The sequence below is a fragment of the Felis catus genome, chromosome B2 (genome assembly GCF_018350175.1).
Source record: "Felis catus isolate Fca126 chromosome B2, F.catus_Fca126_mat1.0, whole genome shotgun sequence".
NCBI classification, from domain to species: Eukaryota; Metazoa; Chordata; class Mammalia; order Carnivora; family Felidae; genus Felis; species Felis catus.
The window spans coordinates 4,542,153-4,560,756 of record NC_058372.1 but is presented as its reverse complement, the minus strand read 5'-3'; the positions used below and the strand labels follow the sequence as shown (position 1 = coordinate 4,560,756).

Genomic DNA, 18,604 nt, shown 5'->3' with positions numbered 1-18,604 from the left:
TGTTTCAGATTCTGTGTCTCCCTCTCTCTCTGACCCTCCCCCGTTCATGCTCTCTCTGTCTCAAAAGTAAATAAACATTAAAAAAATAAATAAATAAACTACATGTAATATATTTGTACATGCATAGAAAAAAGTGGGGAAGGATACACACCTAATTCTTAATTATGGTTACATCTTGCAAGAGGGTGAGTGGTCAGAAAGAAGCAACTTCCATTTTTTACTTCACATGCTTTCATTATTGGTTGAGGATTGTATTTTATTTTTTTCAACAAACATATACTGCTTTTGGATTTTAAAATCAAATTGCTAGATGGAGTGCCTGGGTAGCTCAGTTGATTTAGCATCAGACTTCGGCTCAGGTCATGATCTCATGGCTTGTGAGTTCGAGCCCCGCATCAGGCTCTGTGCTGATGGCTCAGAGCCTGGAGCCTGTTTCAGATTCTGTGTCTCCCTCTCCTTCTGCCCCTCCCCCACTCACACTCTGTCTCTGTCTCTCTCTCTCTCAAAAATAAAATAAATTTTTAAATAAAAATAACATAAAATTGCTAGAAAATAGATGAAAGAAAGCTCTTAGCATTTTAGCAAGTCGAATCGATCAATATGTAAGAAGATAGTACGTCATGACCAACTGGAGTTTACCGAAGGATATTTGAAAATCAAACAATGTAATTTACTGTGTCAACTGAATTAAGGAGAAAAATCATATGATCATTTTAATAGATGCAAAAAAAAGCATTTGACAAAATTCAGTATTATTCATGATAAAATTTCAGCAAGTTAGGATTAGAAAGGACCTTCTTCAATTCAAGAAAGGCATCTGCAAAATACCTACAGTTAACATCATACTTAAAGATGAAGTAGTAAATGTTTTCCACTAAGATAACAAAATGGCAAGACTGTCTACTCTCTGCTTCTATTCCATGTTGTATTGGAGGCCCTTGTGCAATTAAGTAAGAAAAACAAATAAAAACATAAGAATCAGGAAGGAATGTATAAAACTATTCCTATTTGCAAATGACACGATCATCAATGTGAAAAAATCCTAAGTCATCTGCAAAACAACTACTAGAATAAATGAATTTAGCAAAACTGTAAGCTACAAGGTCAATATATAAGAAGCAATTGTATTTTTACATACCAGTTGCAAACAATTTGAAATACATTTTTTAAATTCCATTGTCAATAGTATCAAAAAATGAAATGCTTGCATGGCACCTGGGTGACCTGGTAGGTTAAGTGCCTGGCTCTTGGTTTCAACTCAGGTCATGATCTTGCAGTTTGTGAGTTTGAGCCCCGCATAGGACTCTGCACTGACAGTCAAAGCCTGCTTGGGATTCTCTCTCTCCCTCTTCCCTGCTCCTCCCCTGCTTGTGCTCTCTCTCTCTCTCTCAAAATAAACAAACTTTTTTAAAAAAAATGAAATTCTTGGGGCGCCTGGGTGGCGCAGTCGGTTAAGCGTCCGACTTCAGCCAGGTCACGATCTCGCGGTCCGTGAGTTTGAGCCCCGCGTCGGGCTCTGGGCTGACGGCTCGGAGCCTGGAGCCTGTTTCCGATTCTGTGTCTTCCTCTCTCTCTGCCCCTCCCCCGTTCATGCTCTGTCTCTCTCTGTCCCAAAAATAAATAAAAACGTTGAAAAAAAAAATTTAAAAAAAATGAAATTCTTGGGGACAAATTTGACAAAAGATATGCAAGACCTCGACATCAAAAAACTCAAAAATATTACTGAGAGCAATTAAAAAGACCTACATAAATAGAGAAACCTACCTGTTCATATAAAAGGAAGACTCCATATTGTTAAGGTGTCAATTCTCCCCCAAATTTGGATCCAGTGTAATCCCCATCATAATCCTGGTGGGTTCTTTCAGGAAAACCCACAAGTTGATCCCAAACTTTACATGTAAATGAAAAGGACTTAAAATAGCCAAATAACTGAAAAAAGGACAAAGCTGGGGGGCGAGTACTAGGTGTCTCCATGATTTACTATAAAGTATGGGATCAAAACAACGTGCAAGCATAAGAACACACTGACGAAGCAGAGCTTAGACGCAAGGCCATACTTATATCGGTGACCTGATTTTCGACAACAAAATTTCCAAGGCGGTCCAATGGGAAAAGTCCTTCCCATAAATGGTGCCAGAATAACTGAGCATCCATATGGAAAGAAAAAGAAACACTGACCTTTGCCCCACATTTGCACAAACGTTAATACGAAGTAGACCATAGGTCTAAGCGTAAAGAATAAAACTATAAAGCTTATGAAGGAAAACAAAACAATACATTTGTGGCTTGGGAGCAAAGAAACGTTTCTTGGAAATGACACAGGAAGCCACAGCTATAAAAGAAAAATTGACAAATTAGACCTCACCAGAATTTAAAACTCTGTCCATCAAAAGACAGTATTAAAAAATTAATAGACAAATGACAGACCAAGAGAAGATATTCTCAAAACTAAGATTTTACACAGGACTGATAATTAGAATAGATGAGGAATTCCTACAACTCAATAAAGGAAGGTCAAACAATCCAATTAATTAACAGGCAAAATATTAGAACACATGTTTTACAAAGGAAGATTTATCAATGGGAAATAAACACACGAAAAGATGTTCAATATCATTGATCATCAGGGATTAATGATCACGGTCACAGAGAAACACAAATTAAAATCACAATAAGATGCCACTACAACTCATCAGAATGGTTACATTTAAAGACTCTAACACCAAATGCTGGCAAAGGTATAGATCCACCACAGTTCTCCCACATTACTGGCGGGAGTGAAATCCATTGCCACTCTCTAAAAGGTCTGGCAGTTTCTTATAAAACTAAACAGATGCTCACACTATAAACCAGCAATTCTACTCCTGGATATTTATCCAAGAGAAACGAAAGCACAGATCCACAGAAAAGAACATATAAAACTGCTCATACTATCTTTATCTTTATTCATGATAGCCTCAAACAGGAAGTAGCTCAGATGGCATCCATGAGAATCTAAAAGAATAGTTGAACGGTCCGCATTCACACAGTAGAAAACCTCAGCCGCAAGAAGGAAGGAACCACTAATGTGTTTAACAATGTGGATGAGTCCCCAGATTCCACTTGTTGACTGAAAGAAACCTCCCACAGAAGACCACACATCATCACTCATCATTAGGGAAATGCAAAAGCCCCCCCACACACACAGAAAAAAAAAACCCCACCAGAAATAACAAGTGTTGGGAAGATGTGAGAAATTGCAATCATTATGTATTGCTGCTGGAAATATAAAATGGTGCAACTAATATGGAAGACAGTATTGTGGTTCCTCAAAACTTAAATATAGAATTCCCACATGACCCAGCAATTCTGCTTCCGTCCAAAGACATCTATCCAAAAGAATTGAAAGCAGAGACCCAAACAACTATTTATATACCAGTGTCCACAGGAGCATTACTCACAATGCCCAAAAGGAAGAAACAACCCAAATATTTAACAATGAATCAATGGGTAAACAAAATGGGGTATACCCATGTAATGGAATATTATGCAGCCTTTAAAAAGATATGCAATTCCAATACATGCTCAACCTTGAATTCTGAACATGGATGGACCTTGAAAATTTTATGCAAAGTGAAATACGCCAGACACAAGAAGACAAACATTGTGTGGTTCCATTTTTAAGAGGCTTCTAGAAGAAGCAAGTCCATAAAGAAGGTAGAATAGTGATTACCAGGGACTGAAGGGAGGGGAGAGAGGAGGGTTACTGTTTAGTGGGTACAGAGGTTCAGTTGATACTATGGAAAAGTTCTGTAGGTGATTAGCCATGATGCTGACAGAACAATGTGAGCGCATTTAACGCCCCTGAATTGTATGCTCAAAAAAGGTTAAGATGATGAATTTTATGTTGTATATATTTTACCACAATTTTTAAAAAACAAGAACGGGACCTTGGACGTTACTGAATTAACTCCTTTCCCACATCATCGGCACATGACTTTCTTCCACTCTTATTTCACCTCATTGAGGCTGCTTACCAGTCTAGTCTGCCGATTCTGATGTATTCTAATGCTCTTTTGGAGGAAACAGAATAGGACTAGGAGGATGAATACAACAGGACTTACCAAAAATACCAAAAAAAAAGCCCTTCGCAAGCACATTCATCGTGTTGGAAATCTGAAAACCGTGAAGGGGAATGATGAAGTTGTTGTTAGACCTGACTGTGCAGTGTTGAATAGTGTTTCCGAGAACACCTTGTTCTTGCCCAAAGTTCACATTCTCTGCATCAGGAAAGACATAACTAGAGATGGCTTTGAATTAGATAGAAAAAAGCACCGTATAAACATGACTTCTTACCATCTGCTTCACTCCCAGGTATTTCCAAGCTGTGGAAACTTCAGGCTATAATTTGTCTTTATTAGTAGCTATATAATATCCCATTTTGCTATTCCCCTCTTGTTGAGTATTTGGTTTGTGTCAAGATTTTTTGTTAATATAAATAAGGCTACTCTTGCAAAATATATGTAAACATAGTTTAGCTTTACATACAGCATGGTCCCAAATGCATGTGTAAAAAACAATTCATACTGATGGACATAATCACCGTCTCCCGACATTCATTCCACCTGTTACCCTGGATAACAGCAAAGGGTTTGATAAGACTGACAGCCCCCTCAGCCAATCAGGATAGTCCCATCCCTCTTGCCTTCTTGATTGGTTCAGATAGTCCAGATGCGGGTGAATCAGTGCAATGCATTCCCCTGCCACAGAGACTGATTTTGCAGTGAACACCTTCTCTAATTGTTATATAAAAACACCAGATTTTTGTACATTGATCTATCCAGAAATGCTATTGAAGTCTCTTACTGATTCTATTACTTTTCTGTAATTTCCCAGGGACTTTCTACATAATCATATGTGTGAAAATTAGGCAATCAAGTCTCTTCCCAATTCGTACACATCCTATAAATTCACCACTTCTGACCTCTTTGCCCATTTTCACACAGATGCAACCCGACGGCACCTCCCTGTGAGCTAGGAATTTTCCCTGCCCTGGGAATTTGCTCAAAAGCACTCACATAACACACACAAACCCAACGTGTGGCAGAGTCAACGCTCCGGGAGGAAATCCTTGACGGGTGCAGAACAGAGGCCAATGAACAAGCGCTTCCTCTGTGCCCCTTCCCCCGCCCCCTAGATAGTTCTAAGATGCATTTCATGAGGGTTCTGAGAAAGTCCCGTGAGATCAAGCAATCTGTTATTGTGGCCGACACTTCCTATTTCTTTTTAAAGTCTCACTGCTTAAATTCTCTCTACAGGGTTGACTGAGGGGTGATAGAAGGCATGCTTGGGTTGTTTCTGACTGGCAGGAATGCTTCCAGTCAAGGAGGGCTGTGAATGGCTCTTGTCAAAGAGGCACAGAATGCGGATATTTGTACCCCACGCAAATGCTCACCAGTGGGCAAGCACTGTAGATGGACAAGATAACGTTCCTTGTGTTAGCCTCTTCTCCCAGACAAAGAGGGCCCATGATGGGGTCAACGACACGGGTTTCTCTTCTCCAACACTGACTACCACCATTACCGGATGTCTAATCTGCCAATAGCTGAGACCAACACCGACTCTCCAATACTGCCCCATTTCCCAGGGAGAAGCCACCCACCAGATGGATTATACTGGACCCCTTCCATCTTACAAAAGCAAGTGATCTGTCCTCATCACAACAGACACTATTCTCAATATGGGTTAGATTTTCCTTCCAGAACTTGTAATAGCCAGCACCATCAGCTGTGAAAATGCGGAAACCCTTACCCACCAGCATCCCATTCCATACAGCACTGCTCCTCATCCGTTCATTCCACAGCGAAAAAAAAAAAAAAAAGAAGCACAGCAGTGGACTCTTGCCCACAGAATTCACTGGTTTTACCAGGTAACCCAAAGCCGTCTGGAAAATAGATCACGGTGACAAGCCTTGCAAGGTCAAAGTAACAGGCTTACTAAAAATGCAGCTATGAATGGTGCCAGTTGAGAACAGGAAAGAGTCTATCAGATATATAGTAACAGATACAAGGGGCTGTTTCTCCCACATTCTTACCTCTAACGACTCAGCTGAGAGACATTTGCTTCCCATCCTCACAGCTCTGAGCCATGTCGGTTTGGGGGTCTCAATGCCAAGAACAATGACTCGTTTTAATTGGAATCTGAATCAAGCACTTGACCTTTTGGGCTCCTCCCACCCCTGAAAAAAGGTCATGGAAGGGGAGTGCTCTGTGGCCGGGGTGACGGATCCTGATACCATGTGGGTGGTGGCCAGGGGGCCGGTGAAATCCATGTCAGAAACCCAGGGGATTCTCTGGGCGCTTCTTCACTCCTCCAAGCCCAGTACTCGCAGCTGATGGAAGATGTGGGGTGGCTTGGGAAGGTCCTGCAGAGCCTGCCCGGGACCACCCTTCCCATCCCCTCCAGGGTCAGGGACCTGCCCACAGACGGGATGCTATCGGCATCAAAGCTCCATGGGGAGAGCCCTGGGGGCAGGGCTGGGGCAGGGTGGGGCAGCCCAGGCCCCGCCATCACCTGCCCCCCCCACCCCCGCCACAGAAATTCACACGGGAAACACTGGAAACCACACCCAGCTGGAGGAATCAGATTGAACCTTTCCAAGCGACAGAGACACTCGCCTCGTACAGAGTTGCCCCAGTTGGATAGCCTGGCACCTCTTCCACAAGATCTTATTCATAAAGCAGGACAAACTGGCAGTTTATAGGCTCAGGATCACCTACCTGGGAAGAGGTTTTTGGGTGTTGCCTTAAAATCCTCCTCAGCTAACAGAGATGCACAGCAGCCATGGAGAAAACTCAGAGAAGCCAGAAAGGAGTAAGGGAAGTCATAGTTCAGGCTCCGGATGGCTTTGTATTGGTTGTCGCTGTAGACGTGTTGGTCTTTCCCGCTTCCCCGCCTGTGGAAGATTCCCTAGGGTTTCCGTTTCAGGTGTTATACGTGAGAGGGGATATGAACTTCACCTTAATGGAGGCACAGCTGATCTTCAGCATCAGCCGCAGGGGCACTGAAACTCTGCCTGGGCACCGCCTCCCTAAAGAATTGATGGAGTTGATGGCCTCCCCCACCCCCCGCCAGAATCTGTCCTAACCCACACCGGCTTCCCTTACAAACTCTTCTTTTATGGGCATGTGGTTCATCCACCAATTAAGGAATCTGCTGGATGATTCTTCCAGATTCCCGGCACTGATTTCCAAGAGAGGTTAAATACACATCAGGTGTATTACCCTGAACAATGACGAAGGGAAAGGGGGATCTCTACTCTACCTTCATTCAACTGCCGCTTCGATTCAGCAGTTACACCAGCCATACCCCAACCTCCATTTCGTACTTGAAATCTGAACCCAAGAAATTCATCTTGAGACCTAACCACAAACTGGACTTTACACCTATTGGTCTAGGGTGTCAAAGGAAAAAGAATGTTCCGAATTGTGCGTGGCAGGACCGGGCTGCTTTGTTGGGCCAAGGACCACGTGCAGACAATTGAACCTGAAGACAGGGGCAGGATGGCTCACGGGCTTCTCACCAAGGAAACGCAACAGACCTGGGCTTGATCGAATGCACTCTTAGTTCTTAAACCTGGCAGGCTAGAGAATTCTCACCGCACTCGAGACCTCTCCCAAACGAAGAAGGAACAGAGCATTTACAAAGACAAAACGGAAGTCCCCTTTCATGCCGACCACTGGAGCAGCTGTGCTGTGTGACGTACGTCCTTCCCCAGCCATAGAGGATCTTGTACTGATAAGGACTAAAAGCAGCACAACTGGAAAAAAAATCCGCTGCCAAATTAACTTTAAATAAGGATCCCTTAATCCTGGTCTTCTTCTGAGCGCTATGATGCAACAAAAGGAGTGTGAGTTTCCCTACCCTGTTTCAAACACCGCAGCCTCGGAAAGAAGCTTTTTAGAAAAATCTACACACAAAGGCAGTCATTGGCAAGATAATACTGTGACAATTAGGAAATGAAGGTGACCCAAGACACCAGTGAGTCCACTGGTTATCTCAGGAAATAAATGTGATGCTTTCAGGATACCATTCCAGGTTCTTTCCAAATAACATCAGTAGTGGCTTATACAGGACTAGGAAACACTTAGACATTGATTTTGGAACTATTCAACAAATGCAGCAGAATGAGAATTTTTCAGATCTGACTTCCGATGAGGATTTTACCTGTTGGCACAACAGATGAAATCCTGACTTATGTCCCAGATTCTTTTTCTGAGTGTACCTTCGTGATTTCAGGTCACCGGCAGTAACAATCTCTGGTCCTCAACTCGAGCTGGTTACAACCCACCACAGCGGCAGGTGCAGTGATAACAGAAGCACGAGGTAGGGCAGCCGGAAAGGAGTCGGTAGGTGAGGCTTGTGCAGGCTCCCCGGAAGCTTGCAGATCCCAATTCTGACCCAGCCGTGCCTTTTCACTTGTCCGCAGCAAGACCTGCCACCGCGTGAGTTCTTTTCAGAGGTCCCCTACGGATCTGAGTGTAGGCTCCTGCCCTCTACCCCAGCATGGAGTTATTCAGCTGGACTTTGCTGGAGGAAGTTTTGAGACCTCTCCACCCCTGACTTATAACTTACAAGATGTGGTTAGTTGCTTCTGAAAGTTTCTGAAAACTAACAAGATGAGGAAATGCACAGCCTAATGTAAGTTCTCAGACACGCCCCACGGCGGGGGGGCGGGGTGCATCACTGCATCAGTGCCAGGCAGAAACCCAGCTCCAGGCTCACAGATGCTGTAAAGCAAGTTTCAGAAGAGAAGAGTTTTCAACAGAACATATACAGCCGAATTACACAGCATACATAATGCTCAGACTATCGCAACCCGCTGCCTTCTCGTCACCCATCAGAAACCAGACCTTTCACAGAATGACATCCAGTGGCCCCTGCTGACTCAGTTGGTAGAGCATGTGACTCTTGATCTCAGCGGTTGTGAGTGTGAGCCCCATGTTGGGTGTGAAATCTTTAATAAAAAAAAAAATGAATGACATCCAGTGAATGTCTCTAACTCCACACCTGATTTTCACCTTGGTTTTGCATGCTGCTTAAGGTAAGACTGCAGAGGGAGAAAGCTGGGGGATGTCTGACGCCAGCCAGTTCAAATGGAGTCTGAAGGCACGTTGTTTGTACTGTTATTCTACACCAAATTGTAACTTTTGATCTTAGAAGACAATTTTTTTAAGTTTATTATTGACTTTGAGAGAGAGGGAGCATGAGCAGGGGAGGGGTAGAGAGAGAGAGGTGCGGGGCTCGAACTCACAAACCGCGAGATCATGCCCTGGGCCCAAACCGAGAGTTGGATGCTTAACTGACTGAGCTGCCCAAGTGCCCAAGAAGACAATTTAAAAAATAAAATTGAAATAGGCATATATCAGCAGGAAAATAGAAATTGTGCCACCACACATATACTACATTTCACCTTACTTTGAGCACCACTTTATAGGAAATATTTGAGAGCAGAAATGAGCATTTCAGAGGCTTTTTTACATAAGACGGAATTTTCTATCATATTGGAATAAAAATGAAACACATAGAGAGAATTTAGGGGAAGATGGCAGCATAGGAAGACGCTGGGCTCGCCGCATCCTGCTGGTCACTTAGATTCCACCCACATCTGCCTAAATAACCCAGAAAATCGCCGGAAGACCAGCAGAACGGAGTCTCCGGAGCCAAGTGCAGACGAGAGGCCCACGGAAGAGGGTAGGAAGGGCGGCGAGGCGGTGCGCTCTCCACGGACTGGCGGGAGGGAGCCGGGGCAGAGGGGCGGCCTGCGGGCCAAGCAGAGCCCCCGAGTCTGGCTGGCAAAAACGGAGGGGCCGGACTGCGTGGGTTCTGACAGCCAGCACGACTTAACATCCAGAAGGTTATAAGTTAACAGCCCTGCTCAGAGAGCGGGAGGGCTGGAGGACAGCAGGAGGGAGAGCTGTGGAGCCCTGGACGACAGAGCGCAGCTTGGCGGGGAACAAAGGCGCTGGCCAGCGCCATCTCCCTTGCCCATCCCCCACCTAAAATCCCTAAGGGAACCGGTTCCTGCCAGGAAACTTGCTTGCTCCGCGCAAACACCCAACGCTGTGCTTCTGGGGATCCATCCCTGCGGCGGCGGGTCTGACTCCCTCCGCTGCCACAGGGCCCCTCCCCAAGCGGATCTCTGAAGGAAAAGCGAGCTGAGCCGACCTCTCCTGCCCCTGTGCACCTTGCCTACCCACCCCAGCTAATACGCCAGATCCCCAGCACCACAAGCCTGGCAGTGTGCAAGTAGCCCAGACGGGCCACGCCACCCCACAGTGAATCCCACCCTTAGGAGAGGGGAAGCCAAGGTATACACCAGTGACTGTGGCCCCAGCGGTGGGCTGAGGGCAGACATCAGGTCTGACTGCGGCCCCGCCCACCAATGCAAGGTATTCAAGACAGCACAAGGGAAGTGCCCCTCAGTTGGGCACCACTCCAGGGACTATCCAAAATGACGAAACGGAAGAATTCCCCTCAAAAGAATCTCCAGGAAATAACGACAGCTAACGAACTGATCAAAAAGGATTTAAACAATATAACAGGAAGTCCATTTAGAATAATAGTCATAAAATTAATCGCTGGGCTTAAAAACAGTATAGAGGACGGCAGAGAATCTATTGCTACAGAGACCAAGGGACTAAGGGACAGTCAGGAGGAGCTAAAAAATGCTATAAATGAACTGCAAAATAAAATGGAGACGACGACGGCTCCGATCGAAGAGGCAGAGGAGAGAATAGGTGAACTAGAAGACAAAATTATGGAAAAAGAGGAAGCTGAGAAAAAGAGAGAGAAAAAAATCCAGGAGTATGAGGGGAAAATTAGAGAACTAAGTGATGCACTAAAGAGAAATAATCTACGCATAATTGGTATCCCAGAGGAGGAAGAGAGAGGGAAAGGTGCTGAAGGTGTACTTGAAGAAATAATAGCTGAGAACTTCCCTGAGCTGGGGAAGGAAAAAGGCATTGAAATCCAAGAGGCACAGAGAACTCCCTTCAGACGTAACTTGAATCGATCTTCTGCACGACATATCACAGTGAAACCGGCAAAATACAAGGATAAAGAGAAACTTCTGAAAGCAGCTAGGGATAAACATGCTCTAACATATAGAGGGAGACCTATGAGACTCGTGACCGATCTCTCTACTGAAACTTGGCAGGCCACAAAGGAATGGCAGGAGATCTTCCATGTGATAAACAGAAAAAATATGCAGCCGAGAATCCTTTATCCAGCAAGTCTGTCATTTAGAATAGAAGGAGAGATAAAGGTCTTCCCAAACAAACAAAAACTGAAGGAATTCGTCACCACTAAACCAGCCCTACAAGAGATCCTAAGGGGGATCCTGTGAGACAAAGTACCAGAGACATTGCTACAAGCATAAAACATACAGACATCACAATGACTCTAAACCCATATCTTTCTATAATAACACTGAACATAAATGGACTAAATGCGCCAACCAAAAGACATAGGGTATCAGAATGGATAAAAAAACAAGACCCTTGGGGCGCCTGGGTGGCACAGTCGGTTAAGCGTCCGACTTCAGCCAGGTCACGATCTCGCGGTCCGGGAGTTCGAGCCCCACGTCAGGCTCTGGGCTGATGGCTCAGAGCCTGGAGCCTGTTTCCGATTCTGTGTCTCCCTCTCTCTCTGCCCCTCCCCCGTTCATGCTCTGTCTCTCTCTGTCCCAAAAATAAATAAACGTTGAAAAAAAAAAATAAAAAAATAAATAAAAAAAAAAAAACAAGACCCATCTATTTGCTGTCTACAAGAGACTCATTTTAGACTTGAGGACACCTTTAGATTGAGAGTGAGGGGATGGAGAACTATTTATCATGCTACTGGAAGCCAAAAGAAAGCTGGAGTAGCCATACTTATATCAGACAAACTAGACTTTAAATTAAAGGCTGTAACAAGAGATGAAGAAGGGTATTATATAATAATTACAGGGTCTATCGATCAGGAAGAGCTAACAATTATAAATGTCTATGTGCCAAATACTGGAGCCCCCAAATATATAAAACAATTACTCATAAACATAAGCAACCTTATTGATAAGAATGTGGTAATTGCAGGGGACTTTAACACCCCACTTACAGAAATGGATAGATCATCTAGACACACGGTCAATAAAGAAACAAGGGCCCTGAATGATACAGTGGATCGGATGGACTTGACAGATATATTTAGAACTCTCCATCCCAAAGCAACAGAATATACTTTCTTCTCAAGTGCACATGGAACATTCTCCAAGATAGATCACATACTGGGTCACAAAACAGCCCTTCATAAGTATACAAGAATTGAAATCATACCATGCATACTTTCGGACCACAATGCTATGAAGCTTGAAATCAACCACAGGAAAAAGTCTGGAAAGCCTCCAAAAGCATGGAGGTTAAAGAACACCCTATTAAAGAATGAGTGGGTCAACCAGGCAATTTGAGAAGAAATTAAAAAAATATATGGAAACAAACGAAAATGAAAATACAACAATCCAAACGCTTTGGGACGCAGCAAAGGCAGTCCTGAGAGGAAAATACATTGCAATCCAGGCCTATCTCAAGAAACAAGAAAAATCCCAAATACAAAATCTAACAGCACACCTAAAGGAAATAGAAGCAAAACAGCAAAGACACCCCAAACCCAGCAGAAGAAGAGAAACAATAAAGATCAGAGCAGATAAACAATACAGAATCTAAAAACCTGTGGAGCAGGTCAATGAAACCAAAACTCTGTTTTTTGAAAAAATAAACAAAATTGATAAACCTCTAGCCAGGCTTCTCAAAAAGAAAAGGGAGATGACTGAAATAGATAAAATCATGAATGAAAATGGAATTATTACAACCAATCCCTCAGAGATACAAGCAATTACCAGGGAATACTATGAAAAATTATATGCCAACAAACTGGACAACCTGGAAGAAATGGACAAATTCCTAAACACCCACACACTTCCAAAACTCAATCAGGAGGAAATAGAAAGCTTGAACAGACCCATAACCAGCTAAGAAATTGAATCAGTTATCAAAAATCTCCCAACAAATAAGAGTCCAGGACCAGATGGCTTCCCAGGGGAGTTCTACCAGACATTTAAAGCAGAGATAATACCTATCCTTCTCAAGCTATTCCAAACAATAGAAAGGGAAGGAAAACTTCCAGACTCATTCTATGAAGCCAGTATTACTTTGATTCCTAAACCAGACAGAGACCCAGTAAAAAAAGAGAATTACAGGCCAATATCCCTGATGAATATGGATGCAAAAATTCTCAAGAAGATACTAGCAAATCGAATTCAACAGCATATAAAAAGATTATTCACCGTGATCAAGTGGGATTCATTCCTGGGATGCAGGGCTGGTTCAACATTCGCAAATCAATCAACGTGATACATCACATTAATAAAAGAAAAGATAAGAACCATATGATCCTGTCAATCGATGCAGAAAAGGCATTTGACAAAATTCAGCAATCTTTCTTAATAAAAACCCTTGAGAAAGTCAGGATAGAAGGAACACACTTTAACATCATAAAAGCCATTTATGAAAAGCCCACAGCTAACATCATCCTCAGTGGGGAAACACTGAGAGCTTTTTCCCTGAGATCAGGAACACGACAGGGATGTCCACTCTCACCGCTGTTATTTAACATAGTGTTGGAAGTGCTAGCATCAGCAATCAGACAACAAAAGGAAATCAAAGGCATCAAAATTGGCAAATAGGAAGTTAAGCTTTCACTTTTTGCAGACGACATGATATTATACATGGAAAATCCGACAGACTCCACCAAAAGTCTGCTAGAACTGATACATGAATTCAGCAAAGTTGCAGGATACAAAATCAATGTACAAAAATCAGTTGCATTCTTATACACTAACAATGAAGCAACAGAAAGACAAATAAAGAAACTGATCCCATTCACAATTGCACCAAGAAGCATAAAATACCTAGGGATAAATCTAACCAAAGATGTAAAAGATCTGTATGCTGAAAACTATAGAAAGCTTATGAAGGAAATTGAAGAAGATATAAAGAAATGGAAAAACATTCCGTGCTCATGGGTTGGAAGAATATATATTGTCAAAATGTCAATACTACCCAAAGCTATCTACACATTCAATGCAATCCCAATCAAAACTGCACCAGCATTCTTCTCAAAGCTAGAACAAGCAATCCTAAAATTCATATGGAACCACAGAAAGCCCCAAATAGCCAAAGTAATTTTGAAGAAGACCAAAGCAGGAGGCATCACAATCCCAGACTTTAGCCTCGACTACAAAGCTGTAATCATCAAGACAGCATGGTGTTGGCACAAAAACAGACACATAGACCAATGGAATAGAATAGAAACCCCAGAACTAGACCCACAAAAGTATGGCCAACTAATCTTTGACAAAGCAGGAAAGAACATCCAATGGAAAAAAGACAGTCTCTTTAACAAATGGTGCTGGGAGAACTGGACAGCAACATGCAGAAGGTTGAAACTAGACCACTTTCTCACACCGTTCACAAAAATAAACTCAAAATGGATAAAGGACCTGAATGTGAGACAGGAAACCATCAAAACCCTAGAGGAGAAAGCAGGAAGAGACCTCTCTGACCTCAGTTGTAGCAATTTCTTACTCGACACATCCCCAAAGGCAAGGGAATTAAAAGGAAAAATGAACTACTGGGACCTTATGAAGATAAAAAGGTGCACAGCAAAGGAAACAACCAACAAAACTAAAAGGCAACCAACAGAATGGGAAAAGATATTTGCAAATGACATATCGGACAAAGGGCTAGTATCCAAAATCTATAAAGAACTCACCAAACTCCACACCCAAAAAACAAATAACCCAGTGAAGAAATGGGCAGAAAACATGAATAGACACTTCTCTAAAGAAGACATCCGGATGGCCAACAGGCACAGGAAAAGATGCTCAGTGTTGCTCCTCATCAGGGAAATACAAATCAAAACTACACTCAGATATCACCTCACACCAGTCAGAGTGGCCAAAATGAACAAATCAGGAGACTATAGATGCTGGAGAGGATGTGGAGAAACGGGAACCCTCTTGCACTGTTGGTGGGAATGCAAACTGGTGCAGCCGCTCTGAAAAACAGTGTGGAGGTTCCTCAAAAAATTAAAAATAGACCTACCCTATGACCCAGCAATAGCCCTGCTAGGAATTTACCCAAGGGATACAGGAGTACTGATGCATAGGGGCACTTGTAACCTAATGTTTGTAGCAGCACTCTCAACAATAGCCAAATTAGGGAAAGAGCCTAAATGTCCATCAACTGATGAATGGATAAAGAAATTGTGGTTTATATGCACAATGGAGTACTACGTGGCAATGAGAACGAATGAAATATGGCCCTTTGTAGCATCGTGGATGGAACTGGAGAGTGTGATGCTAAGTGAAATAAGCCATACAGAGAAAGACAGATACCATATGGTTTCACTCGTATGTGGATCCTGAGAAACTTAACGGAAACCCATGGCAGAGGGGAAGGAAAAAAAAAAAAAAGAGGTTAGAGAGGGAGAGAGCCAAAGCATAAGAGATTCTGAAAAACTGAGAACAAACTGAGGGTTGATGGGGGGTGAGAGGGAGGAGTGGGTGGGTGATGGGCATTGAGGAGGCACCTGTTGGGACGAGCACTGGATGTTGTGCGGAAACCAATTTGACAACAAATTAAAAAATAATAATAAATAAATAAATAAATAAATAAATAAATAAATAAAATAAAAATGAAACACATAGGGTTTGCATTTCTGGACTGTTACTAGTAAATCAAACACAAAACTAAAAAATGAAAACTATTGCCCTGTGTTTTTTAGCTCTGTTTTTATGTCAGGTGTTACAATAAATAGTTTTGATACAATGAAAATCTCAGTGCTTCTGAGATTCTCCTTCACTGTTACTCTAAGCACCTCACAACTTTTTTAGCCTACAACGGTGTGGGATTTGTCGTTTTTATAAAGTGTGCCATTTTTCTCATTAAATTAAATGAATGACATCTTTTCTGCCCACAAATATGTTATTTCCTAAATCCAGTCGTTTTGATCGTTTCTGGTGCGTTATAACTGTACTTTTCACCTGCTCTATTCAGGTAATACAAGGTGAAAGGTAAGTAATTACTGGAAAGTTAAGTACTACAGAGTCTAATGTCTCCTAAAAATTTTTTAATGCTTATTTTTGAGAAGGAGAGACTCAGAGTGAGAGTGGGGGAGGGGCAGAGAGGGAGGGAGACAGAATCCGAAGCAGGCTCCAGGCTCCAAGCTGGCGGCACAGAATCTGACGTGGGGCTCAAACTCATGAGCTGTGAGATCATGACCTGAGCTGATGTCAGGTGCTTAACCAACTGAGCTACCCAGGTGCTGCAGTAGACTTTAACATTATATGCCTTGGAATGACAAATATTTTCGGAAGGCGAAGGATAATTTTTTCCTAATTATTTCTTATTATTTACATAAATATGAAGACAGTAGCACTTAACTTCCATAAGTATTTTCAGAAGAATTTTTACCTCTATGAAGACCTTTGTGCTGATAATTGAACAGAACCTTGGATATATTTTTAAGTTTGTGCAACAGATAAAAACTTGGCTGTTAAATGCAACCATTGTTCAGCTGCCATCAGCAGAAAGGTTGGTGGAAAAACTGCATCCAACAAGGAAAGGCAAGGTTGCTGAGGATGGAAACCTTCCAAAATAAAGGTTGGAGTCACCCTGTCCGGTGAAGGATCCGGGCAAGCTGAGGTCACAGCTGAGAATAAAAGAAAACACAGAACGGCTTACGGAAGAAGGAAGTTTAAATATCAACTGTAGTTCTTTCCAAGTTGTCTCATTCTTCTTGAATTCGTTTAATATTAACTAATCTTAAACTGATTAAAATGGATTCGTTTTATATTTTTCTAAATGACACTGCCTTTTGTGCCAGTTTTCGGATTTATTGACAAAATGATGGACAGTGGCCTCATGGTTTTGCAAGTGTGACTGTATTTGTAGTTACACCCATTTTTCATTCCTAATATTGTTTATTTGGGCCTCTCTCCTTTACTCATCTTATTAGAAAATGGCTTATTTTATCATTTTCTTTCTACAAAGAAAATATTCAATTTTTGATCATCTTTATTGTTTGGTTTTCTAATTCTTTATTTTCTACTCTTTATTACTTCTTTCTTTTTTCAAATTTTGTTATTTTTTTTAGAATTTTATTTTTAAAGGTTTTTGTACTTTTATTTATTTTTGAGAGAGAGAGAGCAGGGGAGGGACAGAGAGAGAGGAAGACAGAGGATCCAAAGCAGGCTCCGCACTGACAGCAGACAGCCCAACGTGGGGCTCGAACTCACCAACCATGAGATCATGACCTGAACCGAAACGAAGAGTCTGATGCTTAATCAACTGAGCTACCCAGGCGCCCCTATAATTTTATTTTTGAGTAATCTCTATCCCCAGGTGGGGCTTGAACTCACAACTCCAAGATCAAGAGTCACATACTTCGTCAACTGCACCAGCGGGGCACCTCTATTCCTTCTACTCTAAGTTTACCCTTTCATCTTTCAATAGCTTCAGGAGTGAAAACCTTCGTTTCTTTACTTCCAGATTTTGTTATTTTTAAAAACTGTATATAAATTTATGAATGTTCCTTTGACTTAATCTCACAAGTTCAGATCAGCAGAACCTTTCCAGCCCTTCAGGTATACATTCTGTCATTTCCACTATGGTTACCCTCGAACCCACAGCTATGGGGGAAGGTATTTGTAAGTTTCCAAACATTCAGATTCTTGTCGGTGCTTTGACCACTTATTTCTGGTGTGATTATTACAATACGGTCAGGTAATATGGTTTATCTAACTTCGATTCTTACAAATTACTTCTCTGCTACAGTATAAATTAGTCCCGGAGATGTACTGTATGGCGTGGTGACTATATTTAACAATACTCTGCTGTCTATTTGAAAGTTGTTAAGGGAGTGAATCCTAAAAGTTCTCATCCAAGGGAAAAAGATATGAAAATTACATGCGTGATGGATATTAGCTAAACTTATTGTGATAATCATCTTGCAACGTATCCTATAGGAGCCGAGGGCAGGCTCCACGATGCAGCACTTAGGCATGAAGATTATTTTGAGCTGAAGGCAACTGAGACCCCGCGGGCTCACGAGAAACTTCTGCCCCTCCCTTCACTACATAAGAATCTAAACTGGGGGTCTTTTCCAGAATAAGAGTAATTAGCAGGGATAAATTTTATCTGGATGACCCGTCTGTATGGCAGGGCAAATGTCTAATTACCAAACCCCTGCCCTGTGAAGTGCATCCCTTCTCTTCAAACTCCCACACCCTTACCCCCTTCTCTCTAGTTCGGGATGACATTGCTACCTGGTTTTGCCGGGCTGTCTGGATTTTACGCGCGTGGATTCCCCACATGCACACTATTAAGTTTTATTTTCTCCCGTTAATCGGTCTCATGTGAATGGGATTCTTAGTCCAGCTAGAAGGGCCTGGAAGGGGACAGGAATTCTTGCCCCCCGACAATTCATATATCAAATATATCAAGTTATGTTGTACACCTAAAACTAA

The 18,604-nt window shown here is 42.4% G+C and overlaps 1 protein-coding gene across 2 annotated transcripts in view; it reads right to left on the bottom strand.

Moving 5' to 3' along the window:
- Positions 1–6,979, bottom strand: part of CMAH (cytidine monophospho-N-acetylneuraminic acid hydroxylase) — a 144,189-nt gene extending 137,210 nt beyond the window's left edge. The window contains exon 1 of one of the 2 annotated variants that reach the window (XM_045056981.1): positions 6,759–6,979. The gene's annotated coding sequence lies outside the window, so the exon portion shown is untranslated. The remainder of the gene's footprint in view (positions 1–6,758) is intronic. The other variant, XM_045056982.1, reaches the window with a different exon arrangement.
- Between the last annotated feature and the right edge of the window lie 11,625 nt (positions 6,980–18,604).